At 44.5% G+C, this 20,452-nt stretch overlaps 1 long non-coding RNA gene across 1 annotated transcript in view; it reads left to right on the forward strand.

The window, feature by feature from the left end:
- LOC138649028 (uncharacterized) overlaps window positions 1-14,701 on the forward strand; it is an 868,684-nt gene extending 853,983 nt beyond the window's left edge. Inside the window, exon 7 of the long non-coding RNA XR_011315225.1 lies at window positions 14,627-14,701. This is a non-coding gene — a long non-coding RNA (uncharacterized lncRNA). The remainder of the gene's footprint in view (window positions 1-14,626) is intronic.
- Window positions 14,702-20,452: the final 5,751 nt, after the last annotated feature.

Here is a 20,452-nt window from a genome sequence, read left to right on the forward strand (position 1 = left end):
TATTTTATTTCATAAATCAATATTTCATGTGGAAGAAAGAAACTTAGTATTAGATGTCGAGTTCCCGCCACTGCACAGGGGGAATCTCGAACCATGTCCACTGCGGTCTCCCATTCTCCAGCCACAGTGGAACCTGCTCAGCGGAGGTGTCGATCCCAGCATCTGGCTCAAGCTGATACTGTGCGAATGGTTACTACTGCCTTTCCAGGCTCTGCCTTTGTAGCCAGCACTGATCAGCAGCAAGCAGGCCTTTCTGTGACTAAATCCTGCTTTTCCCATACTGAGCATGCCCACGGGACGACCTCCCATTGGAGGTTGGGGGTCACATGCTCAGGTCCTGTTGCGGCTTCTATTGGGCCATCAGGAAGGTCCTATAAAAGGTTCGCATGGCCGCTCGGCCATGCGCTAGTGTAAACTGATTTACTTGTGTGTGTGTGTAGATGAATGCCTGTTGATGGATGAAAGCTCCGAATCATTCCCATCCCTAGTGTTGTTGCCTGCTCGCGAATGATGGAAGCTACCTAGCGCCAGACAGTGCTATATCCAGCACACAATTCAGCGTCTCTCAGCAGCGACCGCCAGTGCGGCGCCGTGCGCTTTCCGGGCCCAGGATAGGGTGGTTAGTGGCATCCGCCAGAGCGGCGTTGTACGCACTCTTGTGCGATAAATTATTATTATTATTTCAGTTCTACCCCTGACACCACAGTAATGGTGTCAAGCGTAAGAGGTCTAGAGGAACTCTTTCCCCGTGTCTTGGGACAGAGTTCTGTGACCCTTTACTTGCGCTCTCTGTGCGGTATCGTGGCCCTGTGACGCAACAGGGTTCGCTTCCTTCATACCGGGTGAAGCTAACCCGTGTGTGTATTCACATTATACCACCATCTAGTCTGCCATTACCGAGCAGCAGGTGTCCTTTCTGCACAGTGGACCTCGGACTGCGAAATCACCTCATATCCTCTCTCAATATTATTTGGTGCGTTCCGCCAGTCCTAACTTTACACTAGAGCCAGAGTCTAGCTAGTAATGGCGGACAAACAGCGACTGCAGCGGTTCATCCAGCAGCTGGAGGGCAGGTTGGCGGCTCTCGAGCGCACAACCTCAGCTGTGGATGTTACTGCAGTAGCTGTTCAGGCTGCTAGCGTGCTTGCAGCCACTTTGTCCACTGCCACCCCTGTTCTGACCTTATCCTGCCTCCCGCTGCCAGATAAATTCTCTGGTGATAGCAAGTCTTGTAGGGGATTCGTGAACCAGTGTACGATTCACCTTGAGCTCCTGGCTGCTCGTTTCCCCTCAGAGCGGGCTAAAGTGGAATTCATTATTTCTCTCTTGTCAGACAGGGCATTGGAGTGGGCTACGCCGCTGTGGGAGCGCGACGATCATGTGGTGCAGAGTGCTCCGAGGTTTCTGAGCACTCTGAAACAGGTCTTTTTGGGACCCCAAGTCACCCATGATACGGCGCTCCAACTGCTGGCATTGACACAAGGTTCATCCATGGTCAGTCATTTTTCCGTTCACTTCCGAACTTTTGCATCTGAGCTGGAGTGGCCGGATAAAGCCCTCATCCCTGTATTTTGGAGGAGGCTGTCTGACCATGTGAAGGACGCCTTGGCCACTAGGAAGATTCCTACCACACTAGAGGAGCTAATAACTATATCTACCAGCATCGACCTTCGTTTTAACGAGCGAAGGTTGGAGCGAGCCCAGTGTAGGCAGAGGTATCAGCTGGCTCCCACATTCGCCAAACCTCTGGGATCTCCGGTCCAGGCGTCCGAGCCATATGAGGCCGTGGAGGTGTCACTAGCGGGGTCTAAGGGTCTAAGTCCCGAATCACTCCACTCGTGCACTCAAGGTCTGTCCGGTCTGCCAGCAGTCGGGACATTATGCCAGGAAATGTCCCAAGCGGTCTGGAAAATGTCATTGTCTAGTGGTAGTAGGAGGAGGTACACTAGACACGGCGATGTTTTCCTCCAAATTGTCCTTCAAGGGGACAATTACCTTAGGCCCATCCACTCATACGGTAGAGCTTTGCGTGGATTCCGGGGTGGAGGGCAACTTCATGTCTTCTGCCTTCGCCCAACGGCACTCAATACCTCTGGCCAAACCAGTGACCATACGAGTGGTGAATGGGTCGACACTGCTCTCACAGATAACAAACCAGACCATCCCATTTACTCTTTCTATGTCACCATCCCATCGAGACATTATCTCTTTACTCGTCATTCCTGAGGGAATTGATGAGGTCATGTTAGGGATACCTTGGCTACGGTACCACTCCCCTCATATAGAGTGGTCCACAGGCAGAATTTTGGGATGGAGTGAATCTTGTGAGGGTAGATGTCAGAGGGAGTGCGTTCAGGTTGCTACTACTGAGGTACTCGCAGATCTTTCCTCTCTCCCCAAGCACTATTTGCCCTATGCGGGCGTGTTCTCCAAGAGGGCTGCGGAGACCCTTCCGCCTCACCGCCCCCATGACTGTTCTGTTGACCTCTTGCCTGGTGCTGAGCCTCCCCGGGGTCAAGTCTATCCATTATCTCTCCCGGACATGGAGGCAATGTCTCAGTACATCCAGGAGAATCTGGCAAGAGGATTCATTAGGAAGTCAGCGTCACCCGCAGGGGCTGGGTTCTTCTTCGTGCAGAAGAAGAACGGAGAACTACGTCCATGCATAGACTACAGGGGTCTTAACACCATCACCGTTAAGAATAAGTACCAACTGCCCCTGATATCTGAGCTCTTTGATAGGCTTCAGGGAGCAAGGGTATTTACTAAACTTGATCTGCGGGGTGCTTACAACCTGATTTGCATCCGTGAGGGGGATGAATGGAAGATGGCTTTTAATACCAGGGATCGGTACTATGAATACCTGGTGATGCCCTTCGGGCTCTGTAATGCCCCAGCCGTTTTCCAAGACTTTGTGAACGATTTCTCCTGGGATATGCTCTCCACCTCGGTTGTAGTCTTTCTGGATGATATTCTCATCTACTCTCCAGATATAGACTCCCACCCGAGAGATGTTTGCAAAGTCTTTGACCTCCTACAGGCAAACACCCTTAATGTCAAGTTGGAGAAGTGTGTGTTTGAGCAGGAGTCTTTGCCTTTCCTGGGCTATATAATCTCGGCCCAAGGATTGGCTATGGATCCCGCCAAGCTACAGGCTGTGATGGATTGGCAGGAACCTCATTCTCTCAAAGCAGTGCAGCGCTTTATGGGGTTCATCAACTATTATTGCCAGTTCATTCCCCACTTCTCAACTTTGGTAGCTCCGCTGGTTGCCCTCACCAAGAAGGGAGCTCATTCCAAATTGTGGTTAGAGGAAGTCTCCAAGGCCTTCCTCTCTATCAAGTCACACTTCGCTGGCGCTCCCATTTTACATTGCCCCGATGTTGATAAACCATTTATCATGGAGGTGGATGCCTCTTCGATCGGTGAGGAGCAGTCCTCTTCCAGAAGGATGCTCAAGGTCGGAAGCATCTTTGCTTCTTCTTCTCCAAGACCTTCACACCGGCAGAGAGGAATAATTCCATCGGGGATAGGGAGTTGCTAGCCATGAAGTTGGCCTTTTCAGAGTGGAGACACTCTGGAGCCCCCTGGAGGGGGCTTGCTTTCCCTTCCAAGTTTTCACTGACCACAGAAATTTGGTGTATTTGCAAACCGCCCAGCGGCTAAACTCTCGCCAGGCCAGATGGTCCCTGTTTTTCTCCCGCTTCCACTTTACCCTCTATTTTCTCTTCGGGGAGAAGAACACTCGTGCTGACGCTCTCTCTCGCTCCTTAGTGTCATCAGAGGAGGAGCCTTGGCTTATTGACCCTTCTGAGAGCCTGAGAACTGTGGCTCCGTTTTCGCTAGAGTCTGTGCCCCCCAGGCAAGACTTTCGTTCCAGCTAATTTGCGACCGGAGGTTCTCTCTTGGTCTCACTCGTTCAGCGTGGGTGGACATTTTGGGACCAAGAGGACATCTGAGCTTCTGGCGAGGATGTACTGGTGGCCCGTGACGTCGGGGACTATATTCGGGCGTGTGTCTCCTGCTTCAAGAATCGGTCTCCACGGCAATGGCCTGCTGGGCTTCTTTACCTCCTGCCAGTGGCAGACAGGCCCTGGGAGATGGTCGGGATGGACTTCATGGTGGGCTTACCCAAATCTCGTAGCTGCACTATTATCTGGGTAGTCACCGGCCATTTTTCTAAAATGGTGCACTTGGTTCCACTTCCACGGTTACCTTCTGCATGGGCCTTGGTGGCGTTGTTCATTAAACATGTTTTCTGTCTACATGGCATGCCTGACAAAATTGTCAGTGACCGGGGTCCCCAGTTTGCATCTCGGTTCTGGAGAGAGCTCTGTCGTTTACTCAGCATTGAACTGAATCTCTCTTCTGCGTACCATCCCGAGACGAATGGGTTGATAGAGAGGGCCAACCTGACTCTGATCACATACCTGCAACATTTTGTCTCCGCCAGGCAGGATGACTGAGCACCTTTGCTATCATAGGCGGAATTTGCTTTGAACAACGCCGTAGCCGACTCCACCGGGAAGACTCCCTTTCTCCTTAATTACGGCCAGCATCCGCGTGTCCCTGTGCCCATGCCCGTGTCATCCGCTGATTCCAGGGTGGCAGACTGGGCGGTGGAGGCACGTGACATTTGGGACCGCACACAGGATGCCATTCGGGCTTCCAAGGAGAGAATGAGGGTTTCTGGCGATGCACACCGGCGCCCCACTCCGACCTTTGCTCCTGGCGACTTAATGTGGCTCTCCGCCCGAAACATCAGGCTGCGAGTTGAGTCCACTAAGTTTGCGCCTTGCTACATAGTCCCTTTCAAGGTTCTGGAACAGGTTAACCCTGTGGTCTACCGTTTGGCTCTTCCTCCACGCCTAGGTATCACCGACACTTTTCATGTATCCCTCTTAAAGCCCGTCTTTATGTCCCGGTTTTCCGAATCATCTGCTGGGACATCGGGTTCGTCCACGGACGAGTATGAGGTAAACTCTATCCTGGGGTGCAAGGTGGTACATGGCAAAAAGTATTATCTGGTGGACTGGAAGGGTCACGGCCCAGAGGACAGAACCTAGGAACTTGTGGAGAAAATTTGGGCTCCGCTGCTCTTTGCAGCCTTTGAATGTAGCGAGGCCCAAGGAGGAGGGGGCCCTAGGAGTGGGGGTAATGTTAGGTGTCGAGTTCCCGCCGCTGCACAGGGGGAATCTCGAACCATGTCTGCTGCGGTCTCACATTCTCCTACAGCCGCAGTGGAACCTGCTCAGCGGAGATGTCGGTCCCAGCATCTGGCTCAAGCTGATACTGTGCAAATGGTTACTGCTGCCTTTCCAAGCTCTGCCTTTGTAGCCAGCACTGATCAGCAGCAAGCAGGCCTTTCTAGGACTAAGTCCTGCTTTTCCCATACTGAGCATGCCCACGGGACGACCTCCCATTGGAGGTCGGGGGTCACATGCTCAGGTCCTGTTGCGGCTTCTATTGGACCATCAGGAAGGTCCTGCAGCGCTACTGCTATAAAAGGTTCGCATGGCCGTGCTAGTGTAAACTGATTTACTTGTGTGTGTAGATGAATGCCTGTTGATGGATGAAGGCTCCAAATCATTCCCATCCCCAGTGTTGTTGCCTGCTCACGAACGATGGAAGCTACCTAGCGCCAGACATTGCTACTCTTCACATCCGGCACACAATTCAGCGTCTCTCAGCAGCAACCTCCAGTGTGGCACCGTGCGCTTTCTGGGCCCAGGTTAGGGTGGATAGTGGCGTCCGCCAGAGCGGCGTTGTACGCACTCTTGTGCGATAAATTATTATTATTAGTTCAGTTCTACCCCTGACACCACAGTAATGGTGTCAAGTGTAAGAGGTATAGAGGAACTCTTTGCCCGTGTCTTGGGACAGAGTTCTGTGACCATTTACTTGCGCTCTCTGTGCGGTATCGTGGCCCTGTGACGCAACAGGGTTCGCTTCCTTCATACCGGGTGAAGCTAACCCGTGTGTGTATTCACATTATACCGCCATCTAGTCCGCCATTACCGAGCAGCAGGTGTCCTTTCTGCACGGTGGACCCCGGACTGCGATCGCACCTCCTATCCTCTCTCAATATTATTTGGTGCGTTCCGCCAGTCCTAACACTTAGAATCATAGAATGTTAGATTTGGAAGGGACCTCTAATCTGTATCTTCTCCCTTTCAGTTTCATTCCATTGCTTCTCGTGTTTCCATGTGCAAATGAGAATAATGATGATCCCTCTACAATGTGACAGCCATTCAGATATTTGTAGACAGCTAATAAGTCTCCTCTTAGTCTTCTTTTTTGCAAGCTAAACACTCCGAGGTCCTTGAACCGTTCCTCGTAGGGCATACTTTGCAGTCTGCTCACCATCCTGGTAACTTTTCTCTGAGCTTGCTCCAGTTTTTCTATGTCTTTTTTTAAAATATGGTACCCAAAACTGGACACAGTATTCCAGATGAGGCCTGACCAAGAAGGAGAAGAGGGGGATAATTGCTTCACGTGATCTAGACTCTGTGCTTCTCTTAATACACCCTAGAATGTTGTTTGCCTTTTTTGCTGCTGCATCACACTGTTGATTCATGTGCAGTCTGTGATCTATTAGTATACCCAAGTCTTTTACACACGTGCTGTTGCTTAGCTCTATTGCTAACATTCTATATATGTAATTTTTGTTTTTCTTGCCCAGATGTAGAATCTTCCATTTCTCTCTGTTAAAAACTGTACAATTCTATTAATCGCTACCTATTGTTCAAGCTTATCTAGAGCCTTCTGAATCCAGTCTCTGTCTTCTCTAGTATTACCTATCCTTCCTAGCTTTGCATCATCTGCAAATTTGATTAGTTTACCTTCAGTTCCCTTGTCTAGATAATTTATAAAAATGTTGAACAACACTGGTGCTAAGACAGAGCCTTGTGGTGCCCCACTTGAAACACTTTTCCAATTGGATGTGCAACTATTTATTACCACCGAGTATGGTCACTGAACCAGTTATGAGTCCACCTAACTGTAACCTTGTCAATCTCATACTTGGTCATTTTTTCAATAAGGATAGTATGAGATACTTTATCAAATGCTTTGCTGAAGTCGAGCTATAGTATATATCTACCTCATTTCCCTGATCCACCCAGTCAGTGATTCCATCATAAAGTAGAAAGAAATTGGATTACTCAGGCAATTAATTTGCACAGCACTGTAGAAAGAAATTGAATTACTCAGGCATGACTTGTTTGCTACAAACCCATGCTGGCTCTGGTTAATTACTGTATTCTTATCCAAGTACTCACATACATGCTGTTTAATATTTGTTCAAAGATAGTTCCTGGTAGAAAAGTAAGGCTCACTGGCCTGTAAATTCCTGGCTCCATCTTCTTTCCCTTTTTGAATATAGAGACAACATTTGCTCTTCTCCAATCTTTTGGAACTTCTCTTGTTTTCCAGGATTTTTCAAAGATTCTGGCTAGTGGTTCTGCAATTTCCTCTGTTAACTCTTTCAGTACCTTAGGATCCAAGAAGTATCGTTTTTCCTTGTGGAGAGTGACATGATAAGCATGTCGAGGTGAGGAGACTTAAAGCCGCAATGCTCCTCTGGGAAATATGAAAATTGTCTCTTCAGAGAGGAAGAGGACTAGGACTTTAGTGCTACCTATTGGAAGTAGCAATCCTAACAGTCAATGTCGACCCTTTAACGAGCCTTGTCACATGACTTAGGATAATAGCCAAACCAGAATCTCAATTTACAGACACTGTGTTTCGGGGTACTGCCTCTCGTCAGTGCAAAGTGGAGATCTGGTTTGACTGATTGAGAGGCGTCTGACCGAAATCTAAGAAGTATCGTTTCTCCTTGCGGAGAGTGACATGATAAGCATGTCGAGGTGAGGAGACTTAAAGCCGCAATGCTCCTCTGCGAAATATGCAAATTGTCTCTTCAGAGAGGAAGAGGACTAGAACTCTAGTGCCACCTACTTCCAATAGGTGGCACTAGAGTTCTAGTCCTGTTCCTCTCTGAAGAGACAATTTGCATATTTCCCAGAGGAGCATTGCGGCTTTAAGTCTCCTCACCTCGACATGCTTATCATGTCACTCTCCGCAAGGTGAAACGATACTTCTTGGATCCCGATCAGACGCCTCTCAATCAGCTAAACCAGATCTCCACTTTGCACTGATGAGGGGCAGTACCCCGAAACACAGTGTCTGCAAATTGAGATTCTGGTTTGGCTATTATCCTAAGTCATGTGACAAGGCTCGCTAAAGGGTCGACATTGACTGTTAGGATTGCTACGTCCAATAGGTAGCACTAGAGTTCTAGTCCAGTACCCTAGGATGTAATTCATCTGGACCAGGAGATTTAAATCCATGTAAATTAGATAAGTGTTCCCTCATCTTCTCTCTGTTTATAGATAGTGTGGATTATTTATTTCTTTGATGGCACTGTGAAGATGAGTTTATGTTACATTTTAGTTCTTAGAGAACACAGATGCAAAATAGGAATTTAAAAGTCAGGCCTTCTCAACATAATTTTTGACCACTTCACCCTTTTCATCCTGTAAAAAACCTACAGCATCTTTGACTTTTCTTTTGCCCCCAAATCCTTTTTTCTGTTTTTGGTCTCCTTTGCAAGCCTCACTTCATTACTGGCTTTAGCTTTTCTAACTCTTGCGCTAGATTCCCAGCAAACAGCATTATATTGTTCTCTAGAAGCAATATACTATTACAAAAAAATCTGCTTCATCTTCAAAATTCACAACTCAGGGGTAAATTCTGTAGTCAGCGAATACAAACTTTCCAATTACTAAGATACGATTAGTGCTCATAAAGTTCTATAACCATGGAGAACTTGCAGCGTAATGGCAGTGTCTGCCTCCAGCTCTTCCCTCCTGCATAGAATTTTAAAAGCACCAAGTGTCATCTATCTTAGTAATCAAGTTAAATTACCGTCTGTTCTTTATTATTTTCCTTTGTCCTCCATTAATATATGTGTTTCTTGCAAAGCATCTTTTACCCGATCCCTCCAGAGACATCCAGATGGTCACAGATATGTATTTGTATTGAAACTACAGAATTGCACAAAAAACGGTTTGCTGTCTGTAAACTTCTCATTATCTAGTTAATATCTAAATTTTCTAATTTTGGAATATCTTTCCTCACTTATTTTTTATTGCGGGCTTGTATGACAGATCGACTATTAATATCTGGCGACCACATAAGGACACAACGACTGTCTAAAAAAAAATACATTCAACCCGATCAAGTGACTTTTTGTCCCAAAAATGTGCCCGCAGTCGAACTAGCTTGTCAGATTCTTTTTTTCCTGCACTTAGTCTAATGTCTGCAGAAACCTCCATATGTATAGGGAAAACCTTTTCATCAGTATTCCTTATTTGCGTGTAGATTAGATGTCCCAGTCCTCACTGCATTGTCTGTATAACTATAGATGCGGCTTAAGAACCTATGAACCATTTTTAATGATATCTTCCGTTCCTCATGGAAATACTAGAATTATCTACCATATACCTGATGTGTCAGAAGCTCTCACTCACAAGCACCCAGACCAAAGGGAAAAATGTAATTACGCTAGAATATTTTAATTTGTTTCCAGGCTAGATCTTGTAAGCTGTGATGAAGAAAATCTTCCATTATGTGGATTCATTTAATTTCCCCACAGTTGAGGGTGAGATGACAGATGGAGGGATTGGATTGGAATGTCTCTTATGCTCTATGTGCTTCCTTGTCACTTAATTTTGTATATAAAATAGGATTTTTTTTTAAGATATTAAACATCTGCTATTGCATATCTGTCCCCGGAAATATGTATTTTAAGGATATTGCATAGTGCAAGAGGATTACATTTCCAGAATGTAGGTGAAAAGTGTGACCCAAAACTTAAAAAAAAAAGGAATATTCATTGCATATAATTTAGAGATTTATGTTTCTGCCTATGATGATCAGTTTGGGTGCTATAGTCTAACTGTATAGAAACCATATGAGCCCCGGTGACTAAGATAGTGGCTCTTGCATACTGGTCCAACTTCACAGTCATTTTTTTTCAACTTCAAAAATAAAGCTCGTGATTAATGGAAAAAATATATTAATTGCTTTTTTGCAAACCTATGTGTCTCCATGATAGTAACCCTGTATAATCTGACCCTGCAGCCACATATTCCTCCATTAGGACCTGTTAGCAGAAAGTTAGGCCTCATTAACATGTATAATTTTCACATACAATTGCGGTCTGTATTTTTCACAAATAGCACTTGTACCTGATATAGTCTATGGGGCCATTCATATGTCCGAAAAATTGCGGAGATACACCCAATTTTGATCAAAGGTCACATGAAAATTTGCAATGCAAGTCAATGGTTCCATGAAAAAAATTAGACCGCACTCGGATGACATTATCATGGACTATCAGAATGGAGAAGGTGGATAAACTTTTTTTTTAATTAATCCCTGTATGAGAAAAATAGATGACACTCTGACAACACTGATCAAATTCTGATGGCAAAATCGGACACGTGAATGAGCCCTTAGGAGTTGCTAGACAAGATGAGCTTATACAGGGTGTGATTGTAGTCTTTTACCATGGAGATGCATAAGTCTGCATAGAGTTGTGGACCCAAAAAGGACATATTTTTTAACTTAAACTTATTGCAAAACACCTTTGATTGTCTTACCGCTGTCTCTAGCATCATGTCCTCCCTCTATCTGAAACTAAACCTGTCAAAAACTGAACTCCTAGTGTTCTCTCCTTCTACTAACCTACCTTTGCCTGACATTGCCATCTCCGTGTGCGGTTCCACCATTACTCCAAAGCAACATGCCCGCTGCCTTGGGGTCATCCTTGATTCTGACCTTTCATTCACCCCCCACATCCGATCACTGGCTCGCTCTTCTTATCTTCATCTCAAAAACATTTCTAGTATTCGCCCTTTTCTTACTTTCGACTCTGCAAAAACTCTTACTGTTTCACTTATTCATTCTCGTCTGGACTATTGTAACTCTCTACTAATTGACCTCCCTCTTACCAAACTCTCCCCTCTTTAATCTGTCCTGAATGCTGCTGCCAGGATCATATTCCTCACCAACCGCTACACCGATGCCTCTACCTTGTGCCAGTCATTACACTGGTTACCCATCCACTCCAGAATCCAGTACAAAACTACTACCCTCATCCACAAAGCACTCCATGGCTCAGCACCACCCTACATCTCCTCTCTGGTCTCAGTCTACCACCCTACCCGTGCCCTCCGCTCCACTAATGACCTCAGGTTAGCATGCTCAATAATCAGAACCTCCCACTCCCGTCTCCAAGACTTTACACGTGCTGCGCCGATTCTTTGGAATGCACTACCTAGGTTAATGCGATTAATCCCCAATCCCCACAGTTTTAAGCGTGCCCTAAAAACTCATTTGTTCAGACTGGCCTACCGCCTCAATGCATTAACGTAACGATCCCTGTGTGGCCTATTTAACAAAAAAAAAAAAAAAAAAAATGAATGTTCTCATTCACTTTATGCAGTTATTAGCCCTCTGTGTCTGTACTGTTACATACTTAGGCAGTTAACTGGTTCATGCAGCTTTACATGAACACCCGAGCCTTACACTATGGCTGGTCCGAATAACTATAGCATTTGTTACCATCCACCTCTCGTGTCTCCCCTTTTCCTCATAGTTTGTAAGCTTGCGAGCAGGGCCCTCATTCCTCCTGGTATCCGTTTTGAACTGTATTTCTGTTATGCTGTAATGTCTATTGTCTGTGCAAGTCCCCTCTATAATTTGTAAAGCGCTGCGGAATATGTTGGCGCTATATAAATAAAAATTATTATTATTATTATATTATTATTGCAAAATTACTGCATTTTTAGTTTGGATGCATTGGGACAATAAGAATATGTACACACTGAGGCTTTTTGCTGAGTTTTTGGAAGCAAAACTGACCATAAACTCTAAGTTTTAAAGGAGGATTGGGAGAGTTTTCACTAAATTTCTGCTCCAAAACTCATCAAAAAGACGCATTGTGCACATAACCTAAAATAAAATTGGGCTGCAAAGGCCAAAATGGGCTTTAAAGCTACTTCCCTGGTCCAATACTACATTTTATTGTGATTTGGATTTTATGTGACTTTGTGCATGGGCCTCAAGTTTGAGAATAAAAAATGTGCAGGTAGGATTTATTGCTAGGACCTCCACTTTGGCTATTTTTTTTTTAGTCATGGGTGTTCATTTGTAAAAGTTGTAGATTAAACTCATAAGTAATTAGAGCACGCGTGCCACTTTGCTAAGGTGGTTACATAGACGACGTTATTTCGGCAAAATTGTCTCTGGAGGCATGGTCAGTCATCTAATTATTCTGCAGCATCACTAGTTCACCATGTTGTCAGGAAAAAGTGGTGTCATATCATCCAGGACATATCCTAAAAAAACTGGGCCCAGTAGCCCCTTACTATAGTTGAGTGCACCCATGATCAACATACGCTTTGTATAGTGTTATATTACCCATTATTCCTACCTAGAACCAATGGCAATTTTTTTTTCTAAATTATTATGATTGTTTTTCTTTTTTTGTTATAAAACTTTAAATGGAGTTTAAAAGGAAAAACTTCAATAGTTGGTGACTGTAGAGTCGCACGTATAGGGTAACTGTTATATTTTCTTAGAGGAGGGGAAATTTTTTGTTTGTTAGGTGTTTTAAGGTGAGCAAAGATTGCTCCAGTGGGTAGTCCATGTTTTTCATATTTCAACCATTATTTCTTATTTTTAGGGACTCTATAGCGACAGGGTCTGTTCCGCAGGATTGGCGCATAGCAAATGTGGTGCCAATATTCAAAAAGGGCTCTAAAAGTGAACCTGGAAATTATAGGCCAGTAAGTCTAACCTCTATTGTTGGTAAAATATTTGAAGGGTTTCTGAGGGATGTTATTCTGGATTATCTCAATGAGAATAACTGTTTAACTCCATATCAGCATGGGTTTATGAGAAATCGCTCCTGTCAAACCAATCTAATCAGTTTTTATGAAGAGGTAAGCTATAGGCTGGACCACGGTGAGTCATTGGACGTGGTATATCTCGATTTTTCCAAAGCGTTTGATACCGTGCCGCACAAGAGGTTGGTACACAAAATGAGAATGCTTGGTCTGGGGGAAAATGTGTGTAAATGGGTTAGTAACTGGCTTAGTGATAGAAAGCAGAGGGTGGTTATAAATGGTATAGTCTCTAACTGGGTCGCTGTGACCAGTGGGGTACCGCAGGGGTCAGTATTGGGACCTGTTCTCTTCAACATATTCATTAATGATCTGGTAGAAGGTTTACACAGTAAAATATCGATATTTGCAGATGATACAAAACTATGTAAAGCAGTTAATACAAGAGAAGATAGTATTCTGCTACAGATGGATCTGGATAAGTTGGAAACTTGGGCTGAAAGGTGGCAGATGAGGTTTAACAATGATAAATGTAAGGTTATACACATGGGAAGAGGGAATCAATATCACCATTACACACTGAACGGGAAACCACTGGGTAAATCTGACAGGGAGAAGGACTTGGGGATCCTAGTTAATGATAAACTTACCTGGAGCAGCCAGTGCCAGGCAGCAGCTGCCAAGGCAAACAGGATCATGGGGTGCATTAAAAGAGGTCTGGATACACATGATGAGAGCATTATACTGCCTCTGTACAAATCCCTAGTTAGACCGCACATGGAGTACTGTGTCCAGTTTTGGGCACCGGTGCTCAGGAAGGATATAATGGAACTAGAGAGAGTACAAAGGAGGGCAACAAAATTAATAAAGGGGATGGGAGAACTACAATACCCAGATAGATTAGCGAAATTAGGATTATTTAGTCTAGAAAAAAGACGACTGAGGGGCGATCTAATAACCATGTATAAGTATATAAGGGGACAATACAAATATCTCGCTGAGGATCTGTTTATACCAAGGAAGGTGACGGGCACAAGGGGGCATTCTTTGCGTCTGGAGGAGAGAAGGTTTTTCCACCAACATAGAAGAGGATTCTTTACTGTTAGGGCGGTGAGAATCTGGAATTGCTTGCCTGAGGAGGTGGTGATGGCGAACTCAGTCGAGGGGTTCAAGAGAGGCCTGGATGTCTTCCTGGAGCAGAACAATATTGTATCATACAATTAGGTTCTGTAGAAGGACGTAGATCTGGGGATTTATTATGATGGAATATAGGCTGAACTGGATGGACAAATGTCTTTTTTCGGCCTTACTAACTATGTTACTATGTAATTCTACATGATTAAACAGGTCTCCACAATGTATTCACATCACAGAGTAGTTAAGCTCCATTCAGCGTGTGCTTGATCGAGGAGGGTGACAGGCACATTATAAAAGTACCTGCAAACTATCATTTTATGTTTTTTCACCAGTAATATATAATTGCAGCTTATTTTTTGCATTGAATTAGTCTAGCTATTAGGATGTTTGCTCATGAAACATTTCCATCTCCATTTGTGTCTTATACGCTGCTTCTCTCTTGCAGTATACCATTGTTTAGATTGCAATTTTTTTTAATACTGAAGATATTGGTCCAGAATCTGTTTTTTGACTACTTGTGTATAGTCCCCGGTATTGTGTAGTCCCCCCTAATTATTGTCTTATTGTCTCTCCAGGACAGACAATGTAATGGTCAAGACTCAAGAGACATCCGTATCCGGTGGAATTTATCGCACGGTATCTAGGATTACAAAGGTTAGCAAATATGATGTATAGTATTATTTACGCTTCTGATTTTGCAGTATGGCACCTTATACAGCGCCCTATGGCGGTGCACAGAGCGCCTATGCCTCTGTTGTATGGAGCCACAGGAATCCCCAAGCTTCCCTCGTGCATCTGCCCATTCAGACAGGACGACAGTCACTCAGATTTTAACGCTTACGAACCAATGTTCATGATAAATCGGATAAGTGGCCGAAACTGCTCGTTTGTCATTCACTTAAATCCTTGCGTATGATTGCGTAAAAAATTATACATTGTGTAATGTAAACAGAAACCATGGGATCTTTCGACGGTATGTTAAATTTCTACTAATACTACTTTCAATTCACCGATCGAAAATGAATGATTTTTATGCTTTTGAGTCTAGATTATTTATCACCATCAAATTTCCAGTCACTTCCACAATCATCTACACATCTAAGTGGACCTTAATACCTATTGCATCCACGCTTAATACATATAGTGCCTGTGTTTACGGGGCATATTTCACGATTTAACTCTAGGGCAAAAATCTTATGATCTGAGGCTGTTTCTTGTTTTTTTTTTGGTGTGGGGGGGGAGTTTATGGTTGTTTTGGAGCCAGTAATGACAAATCTTCATGCCCCATCGTTCAGTGACATGACTTCAACCTTTGTTAGGATGGAACTATGAGCCAGATTCTAACACTGCCTTTATATGTGCCCATCTGACCCAATTCTCTTGAGGCCTAAATGGGCATAAACCCTTAATTCATGGTCAACCATCTAGTAGAAGCCTTTTGTAAGGCTCACTTTGTGAAGTGGACCCAATAAGCCTCAGGCCCCGGTGGGTACACAGATCTTGGGCGTTGGTGCAGTTGGTAGGATGGCACATGGGGAGGACGCGGCACACTCAGGAATCTTGGGAGCAGCCTGACAGATGACGTGGAAATCAGCAGAGATTGAATCAGGTTAAGCACGGGGTCCACAGGTGGAGGATACCAAACAAAAGTATTGAGTCTCAATCCTAACACACAGGGCCTTAAATATGATTAGGGAGCTGACGTCATTGAGCGATGCTGAGCAACCTGCAAAAGCCAATGTGGAGCACAACACAGGGCATCGAACCAAGGTGAAGGAGGCAGAACCTGGAATACCAGGACATCTTTCCAGAAGAGCATAGATTGTCGTAATTACCTTTTTTTAGACAGAGTTTTGTAAGCACATGTGGACATGATGTTCACATATTCTTGTCTAGTTACCTCTATGTGTTAAGGGGTTTGTAAAGGCGCCACTCACACTTCGGGAGTTGAGGAGAGCCAACAATGTCCAGTTTACAGATAACTGCCGAGACACTGTCCATTCAGCAGGTATTGTGTGCATATGTCCCATTCACGTCTACAGACCCCAGCCGGGATGAGTGCAATATTAGTAGGTATCGTGCACGTGTCGTATTCTAATGGATAGACATGATTCCTGGCTATCATGGGGGTGACTGTAGACGCAACATCATTAGCGCCGCTCACCTCCCGATGTGAAATAACCGGGACAGGGAAAATTCTTAAAGATGACCATTGGCTGAACCTGACAATTTTGTTGGACCTGGTTGGCTCTAATGTTTATGGGGGTGTCTCAAGTCTTTTCAGTGGTATATGTTGTGGGAAAGGCATGTTGGATTTCTCCCGGTAGGTAGTCCACCTCTGGAAGTGTCTGACAGACGTTTCGTCCTCTCTTCTTATTAGGAACACGTGCACTCTTGACCTGGCGGAGCTGAGCACGCATGTGGATGGCTGAAATTGGGAGAAATAGCTGGCGGATGAACGAACTATCCAAGGTGTATATGAGTTATAATCTTAATCTAGCCAGCACATGTTGGATGACTCCATCTATGCAGCATATACGATTGGGTACATCTGCACCTCATGTGCCAGCAATACCGCTGCCTGTTAGATTACACGGGGTGGGTGCAGTACATTAGGATGTGTCTTGAGGTCATTTTGACAATATCACAGCTTCTCTGTGCCCTTGATCTGCACAATGGCTCAAGAGAGTGCTTAAAAGCTGTTTATGGCCTGAATCCCCAGATTTACTGTGCAGCGCTTATTACACCCAGGTATGGGCTGCACAGCCTGCAGCAACTAATAAATAGTGGGTGAAGACAAAGCACTTATTACGGCTTCCTGCAAGCCTCTTAACGCTCCCTGGGTACACACAGCGTTCCCCCTGGTCGTCCCTGCCACACTCACACTTTCGCTCAGTCTTACTGACTGTGTGTGTTCCTGCGCCTATACCCGGCCGCCCTCTGAATGAAACCACTTTAACAAGTAGAGGTGTTTTATCACACTGCAATAAGTGGTAAATGTAGCTATTACATTGCTAATGTCCTACATGCAGAATCCCCTCTCTCTGGAAGACCATGGTAATCATCTCACACCTAATGTCAGCTTAATAGACTCTCTAATGGGACATTCTCCCCCCAGTGGTTTATGAACCCTCTTGATGGCTCTTGGTGGGATTCCCAGTGTTTACTGGCATGTGCTCTATCCAATTCTCAGCTGTCTCTAAACCTTCTACCTCTCCATCTTATCACAAGGGAAAGAATCTGTTTCAGCTTTTGCTTGTCCTTAATTAATTATTTCCTCTCTGTTGCATATCCTGGCTCAGTGCCCAAGAGCACCATGAATTCTTCCCGGGAGCAGCAGGTCTCAACTGCCTCCACCACAAAGGTCCCAGATGGGTTATGTAGTTTGGGCAGGTGGTGGCTTCAAGCCTCAGGCCCAAGAGGATCATAGATAGATAGATAGATAGATAGATAGATAGATAGATAGATAGATAGATAAGTACAATTCTGTCTCTGGCAAATGGAAGATGCACCAAAATTCTTTAAGAGGCGCGTCTTACTCCAGCGGGCTCCGTATCAGCACTGGCGTACAAAAGGCAGCCTCAATTCATTGTCTGAAATGCAGAATCTCCTGACATAAAGACTTTTATGCGATGTCTTCACTATTTGCAGCGTGTTGATGCATTTTGATACTCTATATGATATAATAATACATCAGGACATTAGAAAGTCTTCAAATTAGGCAATTACAACCTCAGATCAACAGCAACATGACAAATTACACCTTGTTGTTTACCAAAAACTAGGTCAAAATGCAGAAGCAGTGTGTGAAAAATAATGTACAACCTTACTGCTTGAATAAGAATTTAAAGCATAAGTAGCAGCAAAATGCTGCTGATTAAATATCCTTGATTACTTATTCACCAGCAAGTGTGACCACACCCTATAAAAGCAGAAGTCGTTACAATTTGCTGGTCTCGACCATTCAGGTGTATGTTAACACATACACCTGACTATCAATTTAAGAAGGGTTCTAAGAAAATCTCCAAACAATTTGGAGACCATTATTTTTCAGTAAGAATATTCACAAGTGGGAAAAAATTAAGACAATATTTTCTGGAGTGGATTAAACTATGCAATGCTCAGTAAAAATGCAAAAATAAAACAAAGAGCTACTGCTCAGACTCTAAAGGGCTCATCAGTGGCGTACCGCCAATTGCTACAAACCCTGCATCCTCTGTGCCGTGCACTGCAGAGGGTCAGAAGACCAGAGACTGCAGAGTCCGGAGCAGTGGGGTAACGGGTAGAGGTATTTATTTTTTTATGCATTATAGGGGGCCCATAATACGGAAAAGAGCAATATATGCGGCCCATATTACTGAATGGAACAATATATGGGAACCATTATACTGAATGGCACAATATACGCAGCCCATTATACTGAATGGTGCCCATAATACTGTATGAAGTACTATATGGGGCCCATTATACTGTATGGAGCACTATATGGGGCCCATAATACAGTGTGGAAGACTATGCGCTGCCCATAATACTGTTTGGAGGACTATGTGGTGCCCATAATACTGTTTGGAGGACTATGTGCTGCTCATGATACTGTATGTAGGACTATGTGGTGCCCATGATACTGTATGTAGGATTATGTGGTGCCCATAATACTGTATGGATGACTGTGGAGCCCATGATACTGTATATAGGATTATGTAGTGCCCATAATGCTGTATGGAGGACTATGTGGTGTCAATAGTACAGTATGGAAGACTATGTGATGCCCATAATACTGTATATCAGCACAAACACCTCATACCAACTGTCAATCATGGTGGAGTGGAGGGGTGATGATTTGGGCTAGTTTTGCCGCCACAGGACCTGTGCACCTTCCAGTCATTAAGTCGACCATGAACTTTTTTTTGACTCCTCTAGAGTCAAAAATATCCAGAAGCTAAAACTTGGCCGAAGCGGAGTCATGCCGCAGCACAATCATCGTATGTACACCAGGCAATCTGCATCATAATGGCCGAAAAAGAAAAGTATCAAGGTGTTGCAAAGACAGAGTTAGAGTCCAGACCTCAACCCAATAGAACTACTGTGCCAGGAATGGTTTTCCAGGCATGGGGTCCAAGTCTGAAGTCACTCTATTTGACTGCAGACTTGCGATTCCTCACAGTGCTAATAGTGCACGCTGTCAGTATTCTCTGTGCCTATGCTGTGAGCGGGAGATCATGTTTGCATACTTCCAGCCATATCCCAACTAGATGTGTCCCGTCTTGCTCCATTCACTAATATATAGCGAGGCTGCGAACGACTAGTCGGCATGTGACAGTATGTATGTAAATCGCATACTTATAGTCACCCGCTCCCGACACCGGAGAATCCTGACCACATGCACACTGCGCGCTGTAAAGATTCATATGTCTGAAGTTGCTCTTGGACCCCAAACCTGGACAACCCCTTAAAGAGAGCATTGTAGAAAGAAATTACTACAAACCTCAAAGAACAAAAGCACATGTGTGTGTGTATATATATATATATATATATATATATCGTATATGAATTCTTTACATTTTCATGACTCACTGAGCAGTTTCTGACCTTTAAACAATATGTGATATTAGACAAAGGGAAACTGAGCAAACAAACATTAAAACATTAACCATTTAAAGAACTAAGTTATTTAACAACGGTGAGTAATTGCTTACTTAGGTTTTCTCGCAAAAAAAAATGTTAAGATGACTAATATTCAGCTCCATATAGGAATAGGGTTGTGTCCGCTCCACAGCATGTGCAACCCCAGTCACGGAGCACAAATCCGATAGCACTCTGTATACATTAAGAAATCAAGTAAAAGGTAATAATCTTTAAAAATGGTTTCTAGAACCCTTGTTGAATTCATAACATATAGAAAGGTGGTTCCAGAAAGATGTAGCAATGTGGCTAGAGAGGATAGCGTAAAATGTGTTTGGTTCTAAAGCCTACCGAGCAAAGGCCAGGCCTGCCAAATCATGAAAAGAAATGGAGACATCACACCAGCAGGATAAAGAGCAAAGTTAGAGGACTTTATTAGGCCATGGGGCGACGTTTTGGTCCATAGAGTGTACCTTTCTCAAGCAGGTTCCCACTAGGGACCGAAACGTCACCACATGGGCTAATAAAGTCCTCTAACTTTGCACTTTATTGTGTTGGAGGGAAGAAGGGAAGAAGGAAGGAAGGAAAAGAGGAAGGAAGGAAAGGAGGGAGGAAGGAAGGAGGGAAAGAAGGAAAGGAGGGAGGGAGGAAGGAAGAAAGGAAGGAAGAGAGGGAAGGTAGGGAGGAAGGAAGGGAGGGGGGAAAGAAGGGAGATATTGAGGAAGGAAGGGAGGGAGAAAGGAAGGAGGGAAAGAAGGAAAGGAAGGAAGGAAGGAAGA

Source organism: Ranitomeya imitator, chromosome 9 (assembly GCF_032444005.1).
Source record: "Ranitomeya imitator isolate aRanImi1 chromosome 9, aRanImi1.pri, whole genome shotgun sequence".
Classification (NCBI taxonomy): Eukaryota; Metazoa; Chordata; class Amphibia; order Anura; family Dendrobatidae; genus Ranitomeya; species Ranitomeya imitator.